The sequence below is a fragment of the Oryzias melastigma genome, linkage group LG17 (genome assembly GCF_002922805.2).
Source record: "Oryzias melastigma strain HK-1 linkage group LG17, ASM292280v2, whole genome shotgun sequence".
Classification (NCBI taxonomy): Eukaryota; Metazoa; Chordata; class Actinopteri; order Beloniformes; family Adrianichthyidae; genus Oryzias; species Oryzias melastigma.
In genome coordinates this window covers 19992776-20008580 of record NC_050528.1, presented here as the reverse complement: position 1 = coordinate 20008580, position 15805 = coordinate 19992776, and the positions used below count along the sequence as shown (strand labels likewise).

The following is a 15805-nucleotide window of genomic DNA, read 5'->3' as shown; positions in this document are numbered from 1 at the left end:
AAAGCGGTTAGAACTAGTTTGAGCAGACTTTTGCACATTATTGTGGCTAGACTCACTGCACCCCCACAAAAATATTTTCTAACAGTGTCATACAATTACTAATGACAATAATCAGCCCATATTAAAGATAATAGGGTGGGATTGTATAAATTCACTTCCTTCCTTTCGAGCAGTCTGTCATTTGATGTGTAGTTATGGATGTGAACCTCTGTTTGATTGATTAAATTGCACATGAATTATTCTTTCTTGATTGCTTGAAATAAACCATTTTAAATCTTATTACTGTTTTTGTTTGTTTTTTGCAAATTCTGGATTTTAAGTGAACATCTCTTCAAATTGTTTTCATCTTGTGAACAATTTCAATTCAGTTAAAAATGTGCCTGTGACAGACTGAAAACCTGTCCAGGATGTTTCCCTCCTTCTCCCAACAGAAGCCAGGATGGGCTCTGGCTCCCCCAAAGGGATATAGTGGGTTAAGAAAATGGATGGCTTGATGTTTAAAATGCTATTTTACTATTTTAAAATAAAAAAGTTTTTCAGTCTTGGCAGGTTTTCATTGTGAAATGTTACTGCATTATTTTCAAGTGTCCACCAGATGGCGCCATTTCCTCTTTACAAGCAGCAAGCTTTTCCACTTTTCCAGTTTTTGTTTTTACAACAAGAGGGCGTTAAAACTCAAATAAAGATACATTTACAGTTTCATTCATAATGTTTGTATATGTACTTAGAATGAAGAACATTTTTTGTGAAGTCTTTGAACACTAAAACTGTCTATCTCTGCATCTGTTTTCTGAATCTGTCTTTATACACGAGATGTGGACATTTTTATTTGAGAGTATTTTAATGTATTTTAGATTCAAACTTTACTTAATCTTATTTTATTTTACGCTTTTTTGCTTGTTTTTTACCTTTAGCACTTTGGTTAGCTTTAAAACTAAAAAGTAAAAACATTTTTTTATGTCTTTCATGTAAATTATGGGATGTTTTTTTGCTCAGGGTCAAAATATTTTACCATAGTGTGTCAGATATATATATATATAAACTCTTTTAGAATCAATAATTTGTTTTATTGCATATATGCAATATTCTCTGTCTTCAGGATTTAAACATCCCGGTGGAGAAAATGTACAAATGCTTGAGGAGAACGTCCAAACTCCACACAAAAAAGAGTCAAGAAGTGAAAACTGTGAGGTGAGAGTTTTGACATCTACTCTACTGTGCAACCTCTTGTCATTACGTAGCTAAATGTTATTTTAGTTATATGTTTTTAGTGGCATTGATTGACTTTATATGACTAAATAGGAAGGACTTTTTAAGTGTTGCTTCACAAAATTTGACAAAAAAATCCCTAAATCTGAGTTTTTCTAAAGTTTAAATTCTTACAGTAATTCTGCTTCCAGTTTCAGTTTCTCCAACTAAAAGCTCAGACATTTAACTAACTTACTAGAGCAAAACCGTAATTGATTTAATTATTTGTTTTATTTCCTCTGAGCATAAGATAAATCTGCAAACTTTAACATCCTGGCAGCTGGAGTTTGTTCTCAAAACACTTGTACATAAATTTCAAATTTTGCCTAAAATACATTTTTTTTCTTTAAATAAATCACATTTATTTGTCCATGACTAGTGTTAGGGGTTTGATGATTAATTTTTAACAACGATACAAGTCATAGATGATATCGGTTCATTTTGAACGATCCGATTCACTGACCTAAAATGAATCCAGGTCATCAACTGAGAATCTTCTTTTCTAAATCTAAATGCTTCTTTTCTTTTTATTTCAAGCCATTTGTGTTACAAGTTGATCTTTAGGAACCGTCACACACAAACCAAAGAAAAGCTTTTTCTGTGGATGTTTTTACACAAAGTCCGGCCGATTCTTTGAAGGCAGACTCCATAATGATTCTTTTCCCCTGTAAAGTGAAAATGACTCCTGTTCCGTTCAAAGTCTGCTGCAGACAATAGCAGAGAGGGCTGCCGTTTTCTTTTTTTCCTCCTTGTCCCGTCGTGGAAGGAAACTTTACATTGTCGTAGATTTTTTTTATCTCAAAGAAGGTAAAGCAGAGAGTGGAGAGGTGCTGAAAAGCAGAAAACTGCAACTTCTTCAACAATGAAGTCCTCATCGCTCAGAGACAGACTCCTGCAAACACAGCAGAGGAGGAAACTGGAATGAATGGATCGATGAAAGAAGCTGTGAGTGGAAGGGGATGTGTGTGTGTGTGTGTGTGGGGGGGGGGTTAGGGCAGCAGATTCAGAAACTATTCAAGTCAATTCAAGACATTTAGATTTTAGATTTTTTATTTCTAATGTCTTAAAGCTACTGAGAGTTTTTGAACATCACAAGTGCAGCTTTTCACTGTTTAGAGGAGTCAGATGTATGTCTTCCTTTATTAAAACACATTTAGCCAGCACAGACAGAATCACATATAACCAAAAAAATAAATACATTAAAAAATAGATTTTTATTAATTTTATTCAACACAAATCCAAGAAAATAAACAAATATGTTTTTCCATTGCAGAAAATCTGAAAAAAAAAATCATAAACAATTGAATATAATAGAAAAGTAAACACATTTATGTAAAACACTGATTCTGCATGCAAATTATTGCATTTATTTTTATTTCATGTTGGTTTATAATGCTAACTTTATATAAAACTGATAAAAATGTACTGACGGATAAAACTGATCTTATAAAATTTTCACAGATGTCAAATTAGGAAACACTAGAAAAACTGATGTTATTTTTTCTTTTTTAAAAGATTTAACGTTGCAATTTCTTTTTTGACCACAAGATGGTGTAGTACACTGGTGCTTTCTGAAGCTTTTTCTTCAGATTCTATTTAGTTTTTTAGTTGGTTTTCTTCTATTTTTCTTTTATCATAAGAAAACCCTAAAACATGCATGATAGGAAACTTTTTCTAAAAATGTTTAAATGGTTTACATCATCAGGCATATACATTGAAGATGGATGGATGGAGGATTTAACAAGCAAACGCTACTTCTCTTTAGTGTGATATAACAGTAAAACATTATTTATTGTTTTTTTAATTAATGTGTTGTATTTAAATGCATCAGTTAATTATCTTTGCATGCTGAAAAATAAGCAATGAGATTGAGGGTTTTAATTAAAAAAAGTCCCAATTTTGTTCTGCTGTAGATGACTGGATGTTTTTATGGGTCATTCTCTTTTGCAGTATATGGCTCCCTTAGTATGACTGAAACTGACTGAAGAAAAGATTCAAGGTTGAAGGACCAATATTTACAAATTTAAACAACAATTTTAAACTTTTTAGTCTGAATAAGTTCAAAATAAAAGTTCAAATTAAAGGTAAAATCAAAGCAATCTACAATATTTGCATCAAAATATTTTGCAAGAAAAACTTAAACATTGTATCAAATAATCAATCATTAAATGAACCATTGATTCCTTTATTAACACAAACTAAGAGTTGAACAAATCGCTGTATGTTAATTCAGTTCAATTCAATTTTATTCATATAGCCCAATATCACAAAAACAATTGAATCATAGGGCTTCATGACGGCAATTTTACAGAAGCAGAAGGTCGGTCATAAAATATAAACAATAGCTAAGTGCTGAACTAAACGGTCAGACCCTGCCTCCTGGTAAAAACTTACCCCATTAAAAACTGTTAAAAAAGAACACATTTGTGAATAAAAACATTTTAAGAAATAATTAAATTAAACACTTAAAGGTTGAAGAAAAGCAAAGTTTCATGTTGCACTAAATCCTTGAAGATAAAAATGTAGGATTTTGGGTCTAATATCCAGGGTATCTATGAAACAGAACCAGAAAAGATTAATGAAAAAATAGAAAAATATCCAGAATAACACGAAACATTTGTAAAATCAAGAACCACACAAGTATGAATATTAAAAATCCAAGGAACAGTATCAAAACAATAGAAGATTAACATCCATAAAGTGACAGATCCGTGTAGATTCAACTGAGCAAATATATTGTTAATTCACTGACAAGCCTTTTACATTTGAAATATTAATTATTTTGTATTTTTATTTAACTAGGGGTGGTCCTATTGAGATTTAAAACCTCTTTACCAAGGGCGCTCTGGACAGAATCAATAAAGTTACAATGAATATAAACAATAAGAGCAGTGTTACAATGCTGATTACATTAAATATATAAATTAATTGGTTAAAAAATGTACAATTTAAAGAAGCAGTCTCAAGTGCTGTAATCTAGATTTAAAAGAGATACATTCTCTTTGCTTCCAGTCTAAGAGTCTTAAATATTATCAATATTATATTTCATTTTTGTTGGATTTATACTATTAAAATGTACTGTGTGACTTTTTGAGGCAGAGCAACTGTCTCTGTTTTCATCCATGCTGCTGTGAGCAGCTCAGGGACAAAGGATTAATGCTAAAGTTCATCTGCTGCACAAATAAAAACAGGCATTACCGAGCGTATGCATTACTCCTCTTTAACCCTGACCATCCTCCATCTATGACCTGCTTCATCCCTCTTGTTTCAGCCTCATAATCTCATCAGTTTCCACGCCCACAAACCCAGACACCCCCTGTGCAGCTTCGCCCCAAATCCTAGCTCTACCCTAAAACTCTCTTTTTGCACATCTGTGCCGTGCAAAGCCCTCATGCTTTCTGTGAGGTTGATCAGCAGAAAACTAAAAAAAAAAAACAGAATTTTCAGTTAAAAACTCTCAAAGTACTTTTTTTAGTACTAAAAAGAGTTGAAATACAGTCAAACATGGAGATATGTGAGGTAATGATTTGATAAGAGACTATGTTATATTCATTAGAATGTCAGTCTCTCCATTAAGCCTCAGCACAGCAGGAGTCGGTTCCTTATCTAGGTCACCTAAGGTTTTAAGAGTTTCGCAAAGAAAATACGAAAAAATATTCAAAGAAATACTCGATATTTAAAGTTTGCTCCACTAATCTATGAAACTATAAAAGCTGAGATGTAATTTAAACAGCAACCACAATAAAAACTCCAGTTTTTCATAATTAAAACGGCAGAAAATACGTTTTCGTATCAGAATGGTACAGAGAAATGAAGGTTTGTTGGCTTATTTTCAAAAAAAAAAAAAAGGAAAATACTTGACATAATTTTACATTTGATTAATTGTCTGACCTTAACTGATCAGATTTTTTCCCCTTTTAATTGGTAAAACTAATTAACATGGGGGCTGCTGGTCTTGGTTTGAATCTTCTGTGTGGAGTTTAATGTGCTCCCCGTCCATGGTAGGTTTTCTCCTGGTACTCTAGTTTATTGTGACTCTCAGTTGTCCCTTAGGTCTGCATGTGAGAGTGTGTGACCCTGCAACAGACTGTGTTCAGAGTGTACCCAGCAGTATTTGGGATAGGCTCCAGCAGCCTGTGAGGTTCTTAAGGTGGATGGATGGTGGTAAAGGACTAATATAATAAAATTCATATCAACACGGAAAAGCATAAAGCATAAAAAAGGGAACAATGAACACCTAAAGCTATTATTTAATATTTACGTGACGAAAGATTACGTAAAAAAAAAAAGTTTAAAAAATGACCTCAGAACTGATATCGCTAAGATTTATACAGATATCACTTTTGATCAAATGGCTTCAACAAATCTTAAAGATCAATTATGATGAAAATTGTGTTAGCTTTTTCTTGTAACATTTTTCATATAGTGGGGGACATATATTGAGGAAATCAAGCTAAAATTTTTATTTCTGAGAATTTTGATGATTTCTTTATTCAAGTCATTATGAATTAGAACCAGAAGAAAAATGCAGTTTTGAAAGGAGTTTATTTGTGATGTAGAAAATATGCTCCACAATGACTTAGCAGAAACTGCGCTATAGAAGCCATGTCGTGGAAAACTACACAATTTTGGGGATTTTTTAGCTAAAAACTGCACAATTAAAAACAACTGGGAACACTTTTACAATAGATAGATCAAAAGATGAATGGAGTGGGACTTTAAAGGGACTTCAAAGATTTAAACTTTTTTTTTTCTTTCAAAATTTATCATCACTAAATCTGATAAGTGTATGGGGGTTTGCGTTTAATGAAAAGCTTTTGTTATTTGGATTTGTGACAAAAAACAAAAATGGCTTCATCAGTCCCACACAGGTAAAGGTAGTCAGATTCATTAACATTTTGAGGAGAAAGAAAAGAAAAACACACTGATTAACCTCAAACATAACAGTATAACTGGACTGGAAAACTGCTGAGAATGCAAGCAAATCAGATTTCATGGTGTTTCAAGCTGTTTGCTTCAGAAAATGCTGAGTCATCCACTGATCATATGACTTTGCAGAGAGTGGCCAGAACTTACAAAGGGTTTGCTTACAGAGATACTTCAACTCCGTAAATCTGTGATGCTTAAAAACTGTCAAACAAAGATAAGAATGGCTTTCAATGTTATTTTCTCTATTTTCCAGATAATAAAGGTCAATAAAATATAATCTTAAGGTAAAATAAATACCTCTATCAATGATTTTTTGGATATTTTGAGTCCATTCCATGAGAGAAAATTGTTTCACATGGATACAAAATTTACATTTCTTAATTAAATAGTATTTAAACGGGAACAAAGGTTACATAACCCTGACCAGGAGATGAGAAGCAAATGAAGTGGAGAACAGAGAAGAGAACGATAAACATGAGATGCCAAATCTTCACAATATCTCTCCTCATTATCCATCCTGCAAAGACGAGAAGAATGAAGTCAAAATGACAGCTTTCTGGGGTTTTTTTAAACTTAGGGAAGACGCCAACTATTAAAAATAGTGTTTTATGAAAGCATAGAACAAGATTTTTGTTACATTTTTCAATCGAGAGGCAATCACGTTTTAGCAGGAAGTCATAACTTCACTTTCACCTAATTTTAAGAATAATTTGTGGGTCACAGGAAAAAATGCAAATAATGAAACTGAGAAAAATGAGTGTTTATTTTTACTGTATAATAATTATATGTTTTCTAATTTGAATTGAAAATGTCACACTTATACCTTTAAAAGCAAAACTGAAGGATAAGACACATTTTTGTGTTTGTGTGTGTACATTTGCGTGACCAAAAAGATAGATTATGGACAAACCATCTGAACCAAATGTGAATTATAATCCCTGATAATCCTATAGGAACCTCTGCCTGCCCAGCAGACAGTCAGTCATATGGCTTGCTATATAAACATACAGAAATGTTGTCAGTTATCATTCAAATATCCCACCAGACAACAAAAGCAACACCAATCAGAAATTAATTTTACTGATGTTTATTTTGGTATGAGCTGTGTTTGATTCATGACAGTCAGACAAAAAATCTCCTAGAAGATGATGTGTATCCTTCACTAAAGACACATTTGCATTAAAATGTTTTTTTTAACTGTGTATATTTAATTCTGCATCTACAATCAGTGATTTTTGCCTCGTGTTTTACAATTCCACCATATTTTACCTCCTTTTTTCAGTTTTACACGCAAGAATTTATTTTATTAGTTAACAAATCCATGACATTCATTTTTACGGTGGTTTGTAAACGCACCATCAGTGCAGCTCGAGGCCTCGATTCTCTTTTTTTCCAGGCTCCTGATTGGCTGCGGCTTCAGAATCTGGGCGGGGCTTGCGTCTGCGTGCTGGCAGCAGTCTGCTGTGAGAGCAGCGAAAAGGTGGAGAGGTTTTTCTTCCCCCCCTCCCATCACACACTTTGACTGTCTCACGCAAACACGCACGAGCGTTAAACAACTGACGCTTTAAAACGGTAAGTTGTCGATTTTTACTGTTTTAGCCCGCCTCGCGGAGTGACATCGCGTGATATGGTGTTTTCTTGTGTCCTCGCGCCTCCCTGTCGCGCCTTTCCCCCCTGTTTTTAAAGTAAATACGAAATACGTGAAATCCTAACGGGGGGGCTGGGCAGGTTTGGTGCTGCAGTGGTATTGATAAACGGGATTTTTTATTATATTTATTTCCATATTATTTGTTGCCTCCATCACAATGGAAGGTGGTGGGCGTGTTAGGGGAAAGCGGGGGGATCCGTATCTCACGCAGAGCTCCGTGGGTTCGTGTCTCTTTGTTATGGTGGTGATGCCGCAGTCGGGATGGTACACTCCCCCCTCCATGCTGGAAAAAAAAATCCCCCTGAAGCCTGTGGCCATCCTGCTCCTCAGACTCCCTGTGTGATTCCATTCTTCGTCTATGGAGCCATCATTTAAGGTCATGTTTCCTGCAGGATTGTGCAGCATCTCTTAAATGAAGGCTCCTCTGATGTTTTAGTGGTTGTAGATAGAGTCCTATTTTATTAAGATGGTTGCCGTTATAGGATAACACCCCTCCCCATCTACACTCAGTATTTCAGCATCCTTCATCATTCCACATCTCTGTCCCTGTCTGGCTCTCCGTCCAGGCCCTTCAGTAATGTGCCAAATCAAATTTTAAAAATAATCTGCGTTTTGATCCTGATAAAGAACCATAAACACTCTGTTGGGTTGTGGCACTAAAGCCAAAAGTGGTGCTGATGCAACCCTGAGTGACTTTGCTCCACTAATATTTAAAGACCCACTCTGATGAAAATTGGGTTTTTAATCACGCTCTTGTAGCATTTTTCTCATGATAAAATTCAGTTTAAAATTGAATTTCTGATTATTTCTTTACTCAAATTCGTTTGAATCAGGTGCAAACGAGGAAAAAGCTTGTAGATGGGATGTACGGCAAGCCAGAAGCTCCTTGCTCCTCCATTCTGAAGCATCCACTAGTAGACGACTAGATTCTATGTCTGAGCTGGCGTCCGGCTCAAAACTGTACAGCTGGATACCTCCGATATTGCTCGCCATGTTTGTTGCACCGGTAATGTGACGGGATGTAAGCTAGCAGGAGAGAACAGATAAGGGCTTTCTCTGCACCAACAGTTCTGCCCACAAGAGGGGAATTTCTAAAGAACTCCTGCCACTCTGCAGAAACTATGTCCTAGGAACCGACACAAGTTTTTGATTTTAAAATGCACAATTACTGCTAAAATACCACTAGGGATGCTTTGTCAATAGGTATCAATGACGTCCAATCGAAATATTTATTTGTTATGCTGTCGCAGCCAAACAGCTCTATGGTCATTTTCATCCACAGTCATCATTGTGCCCATATGGATTTGGTTTCCGCACAGTCCGTCTCAAATCCTATTTGACCTTTTCTGTTGCTTTGTTTTGAAAGTGTTTGCTTTTTGTAGATTGTTTCGTTGAATTGGTCTTGGCAGAACCAGATTATTGTCCTTTTAAAATGGTGCCACATTTGTGAGAAATGTGCATTTGCGGGATGAAAAGCAGAAAGGAATATGTGGGTCATGCCCGTGATCATGTGCCAAATCTTCTTTGGCTTCACAACAGTAAAGAAGGTATTGCCAAGAAGCATCGTTACAACAAAGAAATAAGAAACCAAATGCATTTTTCCTTTACCTTTTCTGCAAATTAAAGAAGGAATTTTAACATCAGCTAAATTGCTGTTAATTTATTGTCTTAGTTGTAGCAAATACACTATTGAAAAAACATTATGTATGGTTGTAAACATAGCATTTGTTTTGATCCTATTTATTTTTTCAATTTAACCGTAACAAACACAACTGAATGCAGAGTAACTTACTCACTGTTTCTATGCAGTCTGCCTGCTGAGGAAGGGCCAAACGCTCACAAATAACGTGTTCCAGTTGAATGACTGTAAATCTAACTAACATAATAGCTGAAAGTATGCCTCTCTTAAGAGCAGCAATTTTTCCATTTATGCAAAATAACAGTATTTTTTAAACTGAGCAGACGATGTAGATGATTCGATGAAATGCTGTTTTTTAAACGTGTAGCCTCAGAGTTAATTGCCAGTTTTCCAACACTATTGTTAATCCATTTACAGAGGAGATAAACAACTTCAAAGGATTTCAATAATTATTTAATCTGAAGGTTGAATGAGCAAAAGAGGAACTGAAAAGCACTTTATGAACTCCATTAAATATCCATCATAATGATAAAAATCCTTCTCAGAGATTCTTTCCGGCAGGGTTTGAAGCCCATTTGATTGGTTTTATGATGTTCCAAGCAACCATTGAAGCCAATACAATTCAATCCCTCAAACATTCTTAAGCTTTTATTATGGAAAGACTACACATGTTTTGTCAAACCCTTGATCTCTGATGCGGTTTATCAAAAGCGGTAAGTTTGGATATGTTTGTTGTTTTACTGAGTCTTTGGTTTTTCTCTATCACAAAAAAAATCTGAAGAGTCACTCCTTATCTTGGTGTGTAATAAAAAATCTAGAAACTGAAAATTGCTGAAAGCCCCCCAACTAATAAGATCACTGATGTGTGCACACTGCTGTTCACCTGCTGTTGATACCCAAGCAGTGAAACACGGTGGTGGTAGTAGCATGTTCAGGAAAATAAGATCTTTACCCTGCAGGTTTAGATATGTTTAAGGAGTTGTAAACAATTGCAAACGTAAAAAAATCAACTAAAGTTATGGTAAATATTTCCTTCTTTTCACCAATACCCACTCAACACTAAATCTCCAGCCATTTTGTTTTTTCATTATGAATTGTACCTGATTATTTATTTAGTGCAGTTTGGGTGAGGCAGTGAGCCAATACTATAGTTTGGTGTCAACAGACTGTCAGATAATCGGCCAAGAAGTGTTGTTACTCTGACCCAGATTCTTGATGTGAAAGAACCACTTGAAACACACACAGAATGGTGATATCTTGTAGCCACTACAACATTATAAATGTAAAAATTAAATCTGTAAAGCAGATTTTTGGAGTCTGAATATCTTACCCACTTAAACATGAGAGAACTGAAGAAGTACTCTGATGAGCAGCCATCGTCTTTTAGATAAATCCTTGAAGTGCAGTTACTCTGAGGAACAGACATCCTGTAATTCCTATTATATCTCTTCAGCTCCATGCTGCCACATGGCTGCTCAACTCCTGTGGATTTCATTAAGAATGTACGATAATAGCAACGTAATACTGGCAGGTGATTGCACAAAAAGGTAAAAAAAAAAAAAAAATGTCAGCCAATAATATAGTTTTGCTGATAACAGTTCTTTGAATACATGACAATAGTGAATGCATCAGTGTTCTTTCAATACATTTCTACTTGTTGGGCATTTAGATGGATGGATGAATATTTATTAATCCCCAGCGGGCAATTCGGTTAAAACAGCTCTCCAGCAACAACAGATAAAATACATGACGGTAAAAAAGCAAAACAAAGCAGTGTATGAAACAGTAGGTACAATAATTAAAATGATAAACTCCAACACAGGTGACGCTCTGTTGCACAGTGTTCCCCTGTTTATTGCTGGAGTTGCATTCTAACAAAAGCCTGTGCTAGGTAAAATCTGCAAAGTAGAATTACAAATGTTCTAAGACTATAAAACTCCTCACTACACACTTTATATGCATTTTTTTCAGCAAGACACGAACATTTTCACACATATACTATAGAACTAGAACTAAGCTATGCTCTACAAGGCTCCGGCACCCCCGCGACCCAGCAAGGGACAAAGCGGTCAAGAAAAAAATGGATAATTGAAATTGAGTCTATTAAAAAAAATAGCCATTGATCAAATCCAGGAATAAATGTATTAATACATTTTAATTAAAATAATGCCTGTGTTAAAAAAAAAAAAACAGTGTTTCTGTTAGACTTTATGGAAAAATTAATACTTTTGGTAAGTATGTAGCTAGTTTTATTTTTTATAACCCCCAAAGAATGTTTAAATAAAAAAATGTGGGGAAAAAAAACAACATTATTGACCACAAATGAGAGTAAATGCCAGTTTGAGTTTTATTAATTTTATATTTTCTTAAAGATACCTTGCCCTAGTATCAAGCATATACAGATTTTTAGGATCTTTAGAAGTCATATATTTAATAAAAAATCTTGCTTGAATTTTATTTTATTTTTTTTTTTAAAAAGCTTGTGTAAAGACACTCTTTTAACTTTACAAGGAAACTATTTCAAAGTTTACAAAATACAAAGACGAATCTCTTTCCATCTACATAAATTCCTAGTTGTCTTGCACAAGATCTATGATGTTGGTACTTTTACATTTCTGAAACTTTGATCAGTGTGATTGGTATATTCAGCATTTTAATTTAAATTATAATATTGCAATCTTAGTTAAAATTTTATACCCAAAGCTTCAAAGTATACATTACTTTGAAAAACTAGTAAACAGTAGAGAATGTGAAGAGCTGGCCAAAGTTGTCAGCATTTCAGTTCTCTGTGGTAAAGCTAACAATTTAAAGTCTATCCTGGATTTTCATCAATTTTCTAAACCCGGTTTAAACCCGTTTGGGGTCACAAGGATGCTGGATCCTCCCCAGCTACTGAAGGGCGAAGTCAGGGTACACGCTGGACAGTTCACCAGTCCATCCTAAGGCAACCCTACTCCCCAAATGTCCAATGTTTGCAATGTACACAGCTCTTCTGGATCTTTTGTGCAAGCACCTGAACTTCCAGAGGGATGAGATGAGTTTTGTTGCTCTGGAAAAAGCATGGGATCTCATCTGATTCAAGGATGTAGAAAGTAGGTGATGTTAATGATATTCCTCAGAGGACCATGAATGTCCTCCAGGACTTTTAAAGAACTTCTCCAAGACCAGAATCATATTAGAGTTGATTAAGTTTACACTACACAACCTTCCATGCATGAAAAAGGTTGTTAATGAAATGTATTTTGGGGAAAAAAATAGAACATTATAGGTTACAATTGTAAAATAAAGCAAATTTTAGGTGAAGTCCAAATGCCCCTTTGTAAGCAAGTTTTCAATAGCAAGAGTTGATCTAAGAATAATCATTTTGGGGAATTTCTTTCATCTACCAAGAGTTGCTCTCACACCTCTCGTCTTGTGCCTCTTATTCACGATCAGCTTGAGAGTACAGGATCCAAACAAAATCTGTGGGAACAAATCTGGTCACAGAAGCTCATCAGCAGGATGCCTGGTATTCCTTTTGGAGCTTACAACTACAATTTGTGTTTTGATGTCTATTGTGTAGGATTTAGTGAGCCCCCCACTGCCTCACAGCACAGAACAGACAGGTTTTCTGTAGTGGAAGTGGCAGTGGAGGACAGCCTTTTGGCAACAATGGCCGAGATCCAGAACAAGGTAATAAAGAGGATTTGATAACAATAGAAATCTGAAGTTAAATAATTCAAATATAACTTTGAACTTGAATTGAAACACCATAGGGTTGCTTTTATTTAAGGAATCAAGACTAAAGATTAAACTACAGTTATAAATTTGAGGGAAATTGTTGACCAGTCCAGAATTATTTGTGTATCTTGGTTAAGAGAAACCTAGCACCAATAACCATCATGTTGTCTAATTAGACAGAAGATGTTTGCAGATGCAGTTGGACATTTATTTTTATGTTTTGATTGTGGGTGCAGTAAAATAGAAATTAAATCAACCTTTTGGGGCACTTAAAGTTCAATAAACCTTGAGTGGATTAAATGAAGTTCCACATAGGGCTGGGAATCACTGGGTACCTCACGATGTGATACGATACGCGATACATGGCTCAGGATATCGATAATATCGCGATACTGCGATAATTGGTAAAAATCTTCTCTAATAAAGCATTATACAGAAGAATGTGTTTTTTGGGAAAATATATCCCCATTTATCTTTTTCAGCTTAAACACAATCATGATAAACAACTTTTCTTATTTTGTGCAACAAATTATAGACACTTGTGCAACATTGCTGAAATCAGTAATACTGTCTTTGACGAGCATTTTTTTGTTCCCCTCCCTTTTTAAGGGCTGCGCATCCAAAATTGAGGCTGATGTACTCAGACTGTCACTTGAGATTATTTTTCCAATCTTTATCATTTTTCCATTTGGTCAGTCAGCAGTCAATAGGTAAAAACCTTAAAACACACATAATAATGGCCAAAAAATAATAATAATAAAAATTAAAAAAATAATTTTAAGTGCTTTAATTAATTAGCAGCCTCCCTAATTTTAAAGTGAATTAATGTACCTTATTTTAATTACATTTAAATTTAAGTTCATACATCAAATTCTGCTTTTTTATATAAGAATTGCTTTAAATTAACATTAGCAACAAGTAATTACATTGTTTGAAAATGTCACATTATAAATTTACCAAAGTTACACCGTACACCAGCAGGTTAAACATTGAAGTGTATGAAAACTAAAATCCCGACGGTCCCTGAAGTGTACACAAACAACTGCGTAGCACGCGCCCAGTTCCTACAGCAAACGGGAAGTAAATGATCGCTGACATTCTAGCCCTCAGACAAAGTCACTTCTTACCGTCTGGATCTGCTACAGATGGAGGATAAATGCTGACAGGTAGGACATGCTCGATCGAAGGACTAAATATTGCGATATATTGCAATATCGATATTTTGGCACACCCCTAGTTCCACACCAGGGGTGTCAGACTCCAGGACTTGAAGACGAACATCCTTCTGTTTTTTAAACCAACTCTAACTGCTGTTAATTACACAGATCAGGTGTCTGGCCAATAAGAAGCTTCAACGGCAGGTTTGTTGGAAAATTTGTAGGACCTTAGCCCTCGAGGCCTTGAGTGGAATACCTTTGTGTTATGCCATGTGAGTACCAGGATTCCATGATTCCTGCTGATGGGAATCATCCAATTTCTCTTTGATTATTGAAGTAAAAAAAAATATTAAGTTATCAGTCACCCAATTAAATATTACAGTAATTTGTCCAAAGAGTGTCACAAAGATATAAGTTTGTACAATTGATAAATACTTTGGACAACAGCTCTGTACTGTAAAAATCTCAACAATAGAATGTCAAAAGACATCCCTTAGTTTAGGGTTGGTTAGGCTCAACACAACTTGTCAGGGATTTATTACCATTTTCACACTGAAGTAGCAATGTCCTAATAGACATTTGAGGACAAGAACTTGATCTGTTGTGGAAATTTCAAGTAATTTTGGAGGCTGTGCAAAAGACTACATAAGGGAGTCTCAAAGATCGAATCTGAATTCTTCCCTAACCCCTACCCCTACATTTAACCCTCCAAACGGCGAGATATGGAAAAATTGTGTGTTTGAATTTGTTTGTGGATGGAAAGCACAAAACCCCTTGTTTTACTAATATTCTGATCTGTTTATGTCTATGATCAGTTACAGACTGTCTTACATGGAAGAAATGATAGATATTGTTTGAATGGTTCCATGGTAGAAGAACTTTAAAAAAAGTGACCTGGACTTAGCCACTTAAAAAGCTAAGTCAAGATAACATTAAAAAAAAAAGTGCAATATAGAACAAAGTTAAACTAACTAAACTGGTTAGTAGTTGAATAAATTTAAAACCAAAACATGAGAGGAGGCATCAAAGATCAGACTCTCCTGCAGAGTGAGGAGGCTCAGATTCGGATCGGACATGATGTCATAGGATTGTGGACGGGACAGGGGATGAGAAAAACTGTTTCCTTCCCATCTTCATCATCCGTTTTCTGAGAGCTTCCGTCAAAGCGAGGTCAGGACTTTACGCAAGTAAAGGTCACTGGTGATGTCCTGCTGATTGCAGGACTGAGATTGGAGCTGACAGTGAAGAACGAGTAAGCACAAAATGTCCCCTCCACCAATGATGCGTTTAAAACACGAAGCCTCTGTAGAGGATGGCTTCCTTTAACTTCAAATCAAGAGTATAAAATCTTCACACATCGCAGATTTCATCTACTTTTGCATAAACTGTGTTGTACTTTTGAAAAAGTTGCATTGTTATGGTGTTTATCCTCATGCAGCCCAACTGGGAAACAATCAAAAACAC

At 35.2% G+C, this 15805-nt stretch overlaps 1 protein-coding gene and 1 long non-coding RNA gene across 6 annotated transcripts in view; both read left to right on the top strand.

Moving 5' to 3' along the window:
* LOC118599903 overlaps positions 1-2539 on the top strand; it is a 21077-nt gene extending 18538 nt beyond the window's left edge. The window contains exons 3-4 of the long non-coding RNA XR_004949445.1: positions 1100-1191; positions 2053-2539. This is a non-coding gene — a long non-coding RNA (uncharacterized LOC118599903). The remainder of the gene's footprint in view (positions 1-1099; positions 1192-2052) is intronic.
* A 5052-nt stretch (positions 2540-7591) lies between these two features.
* The window catches only part of map4l (microtubule associated protein 4 like), an 80852-nt gene continuing 72638 nt past the window's right edge, over positions 7592-15805 (top strand). For all 5 annotated transcript variants that reach the window (XM_024273341.2, XM_024273345.2, XM_024273343.2 and 2 more), the window contains exon 1: positions 7592-7749. The gene's annotated coding sequence lies outside the window, so the exon portion shown is untranslated. The remainder of the gene's footprint in view (positions 7750-15805) is intronic.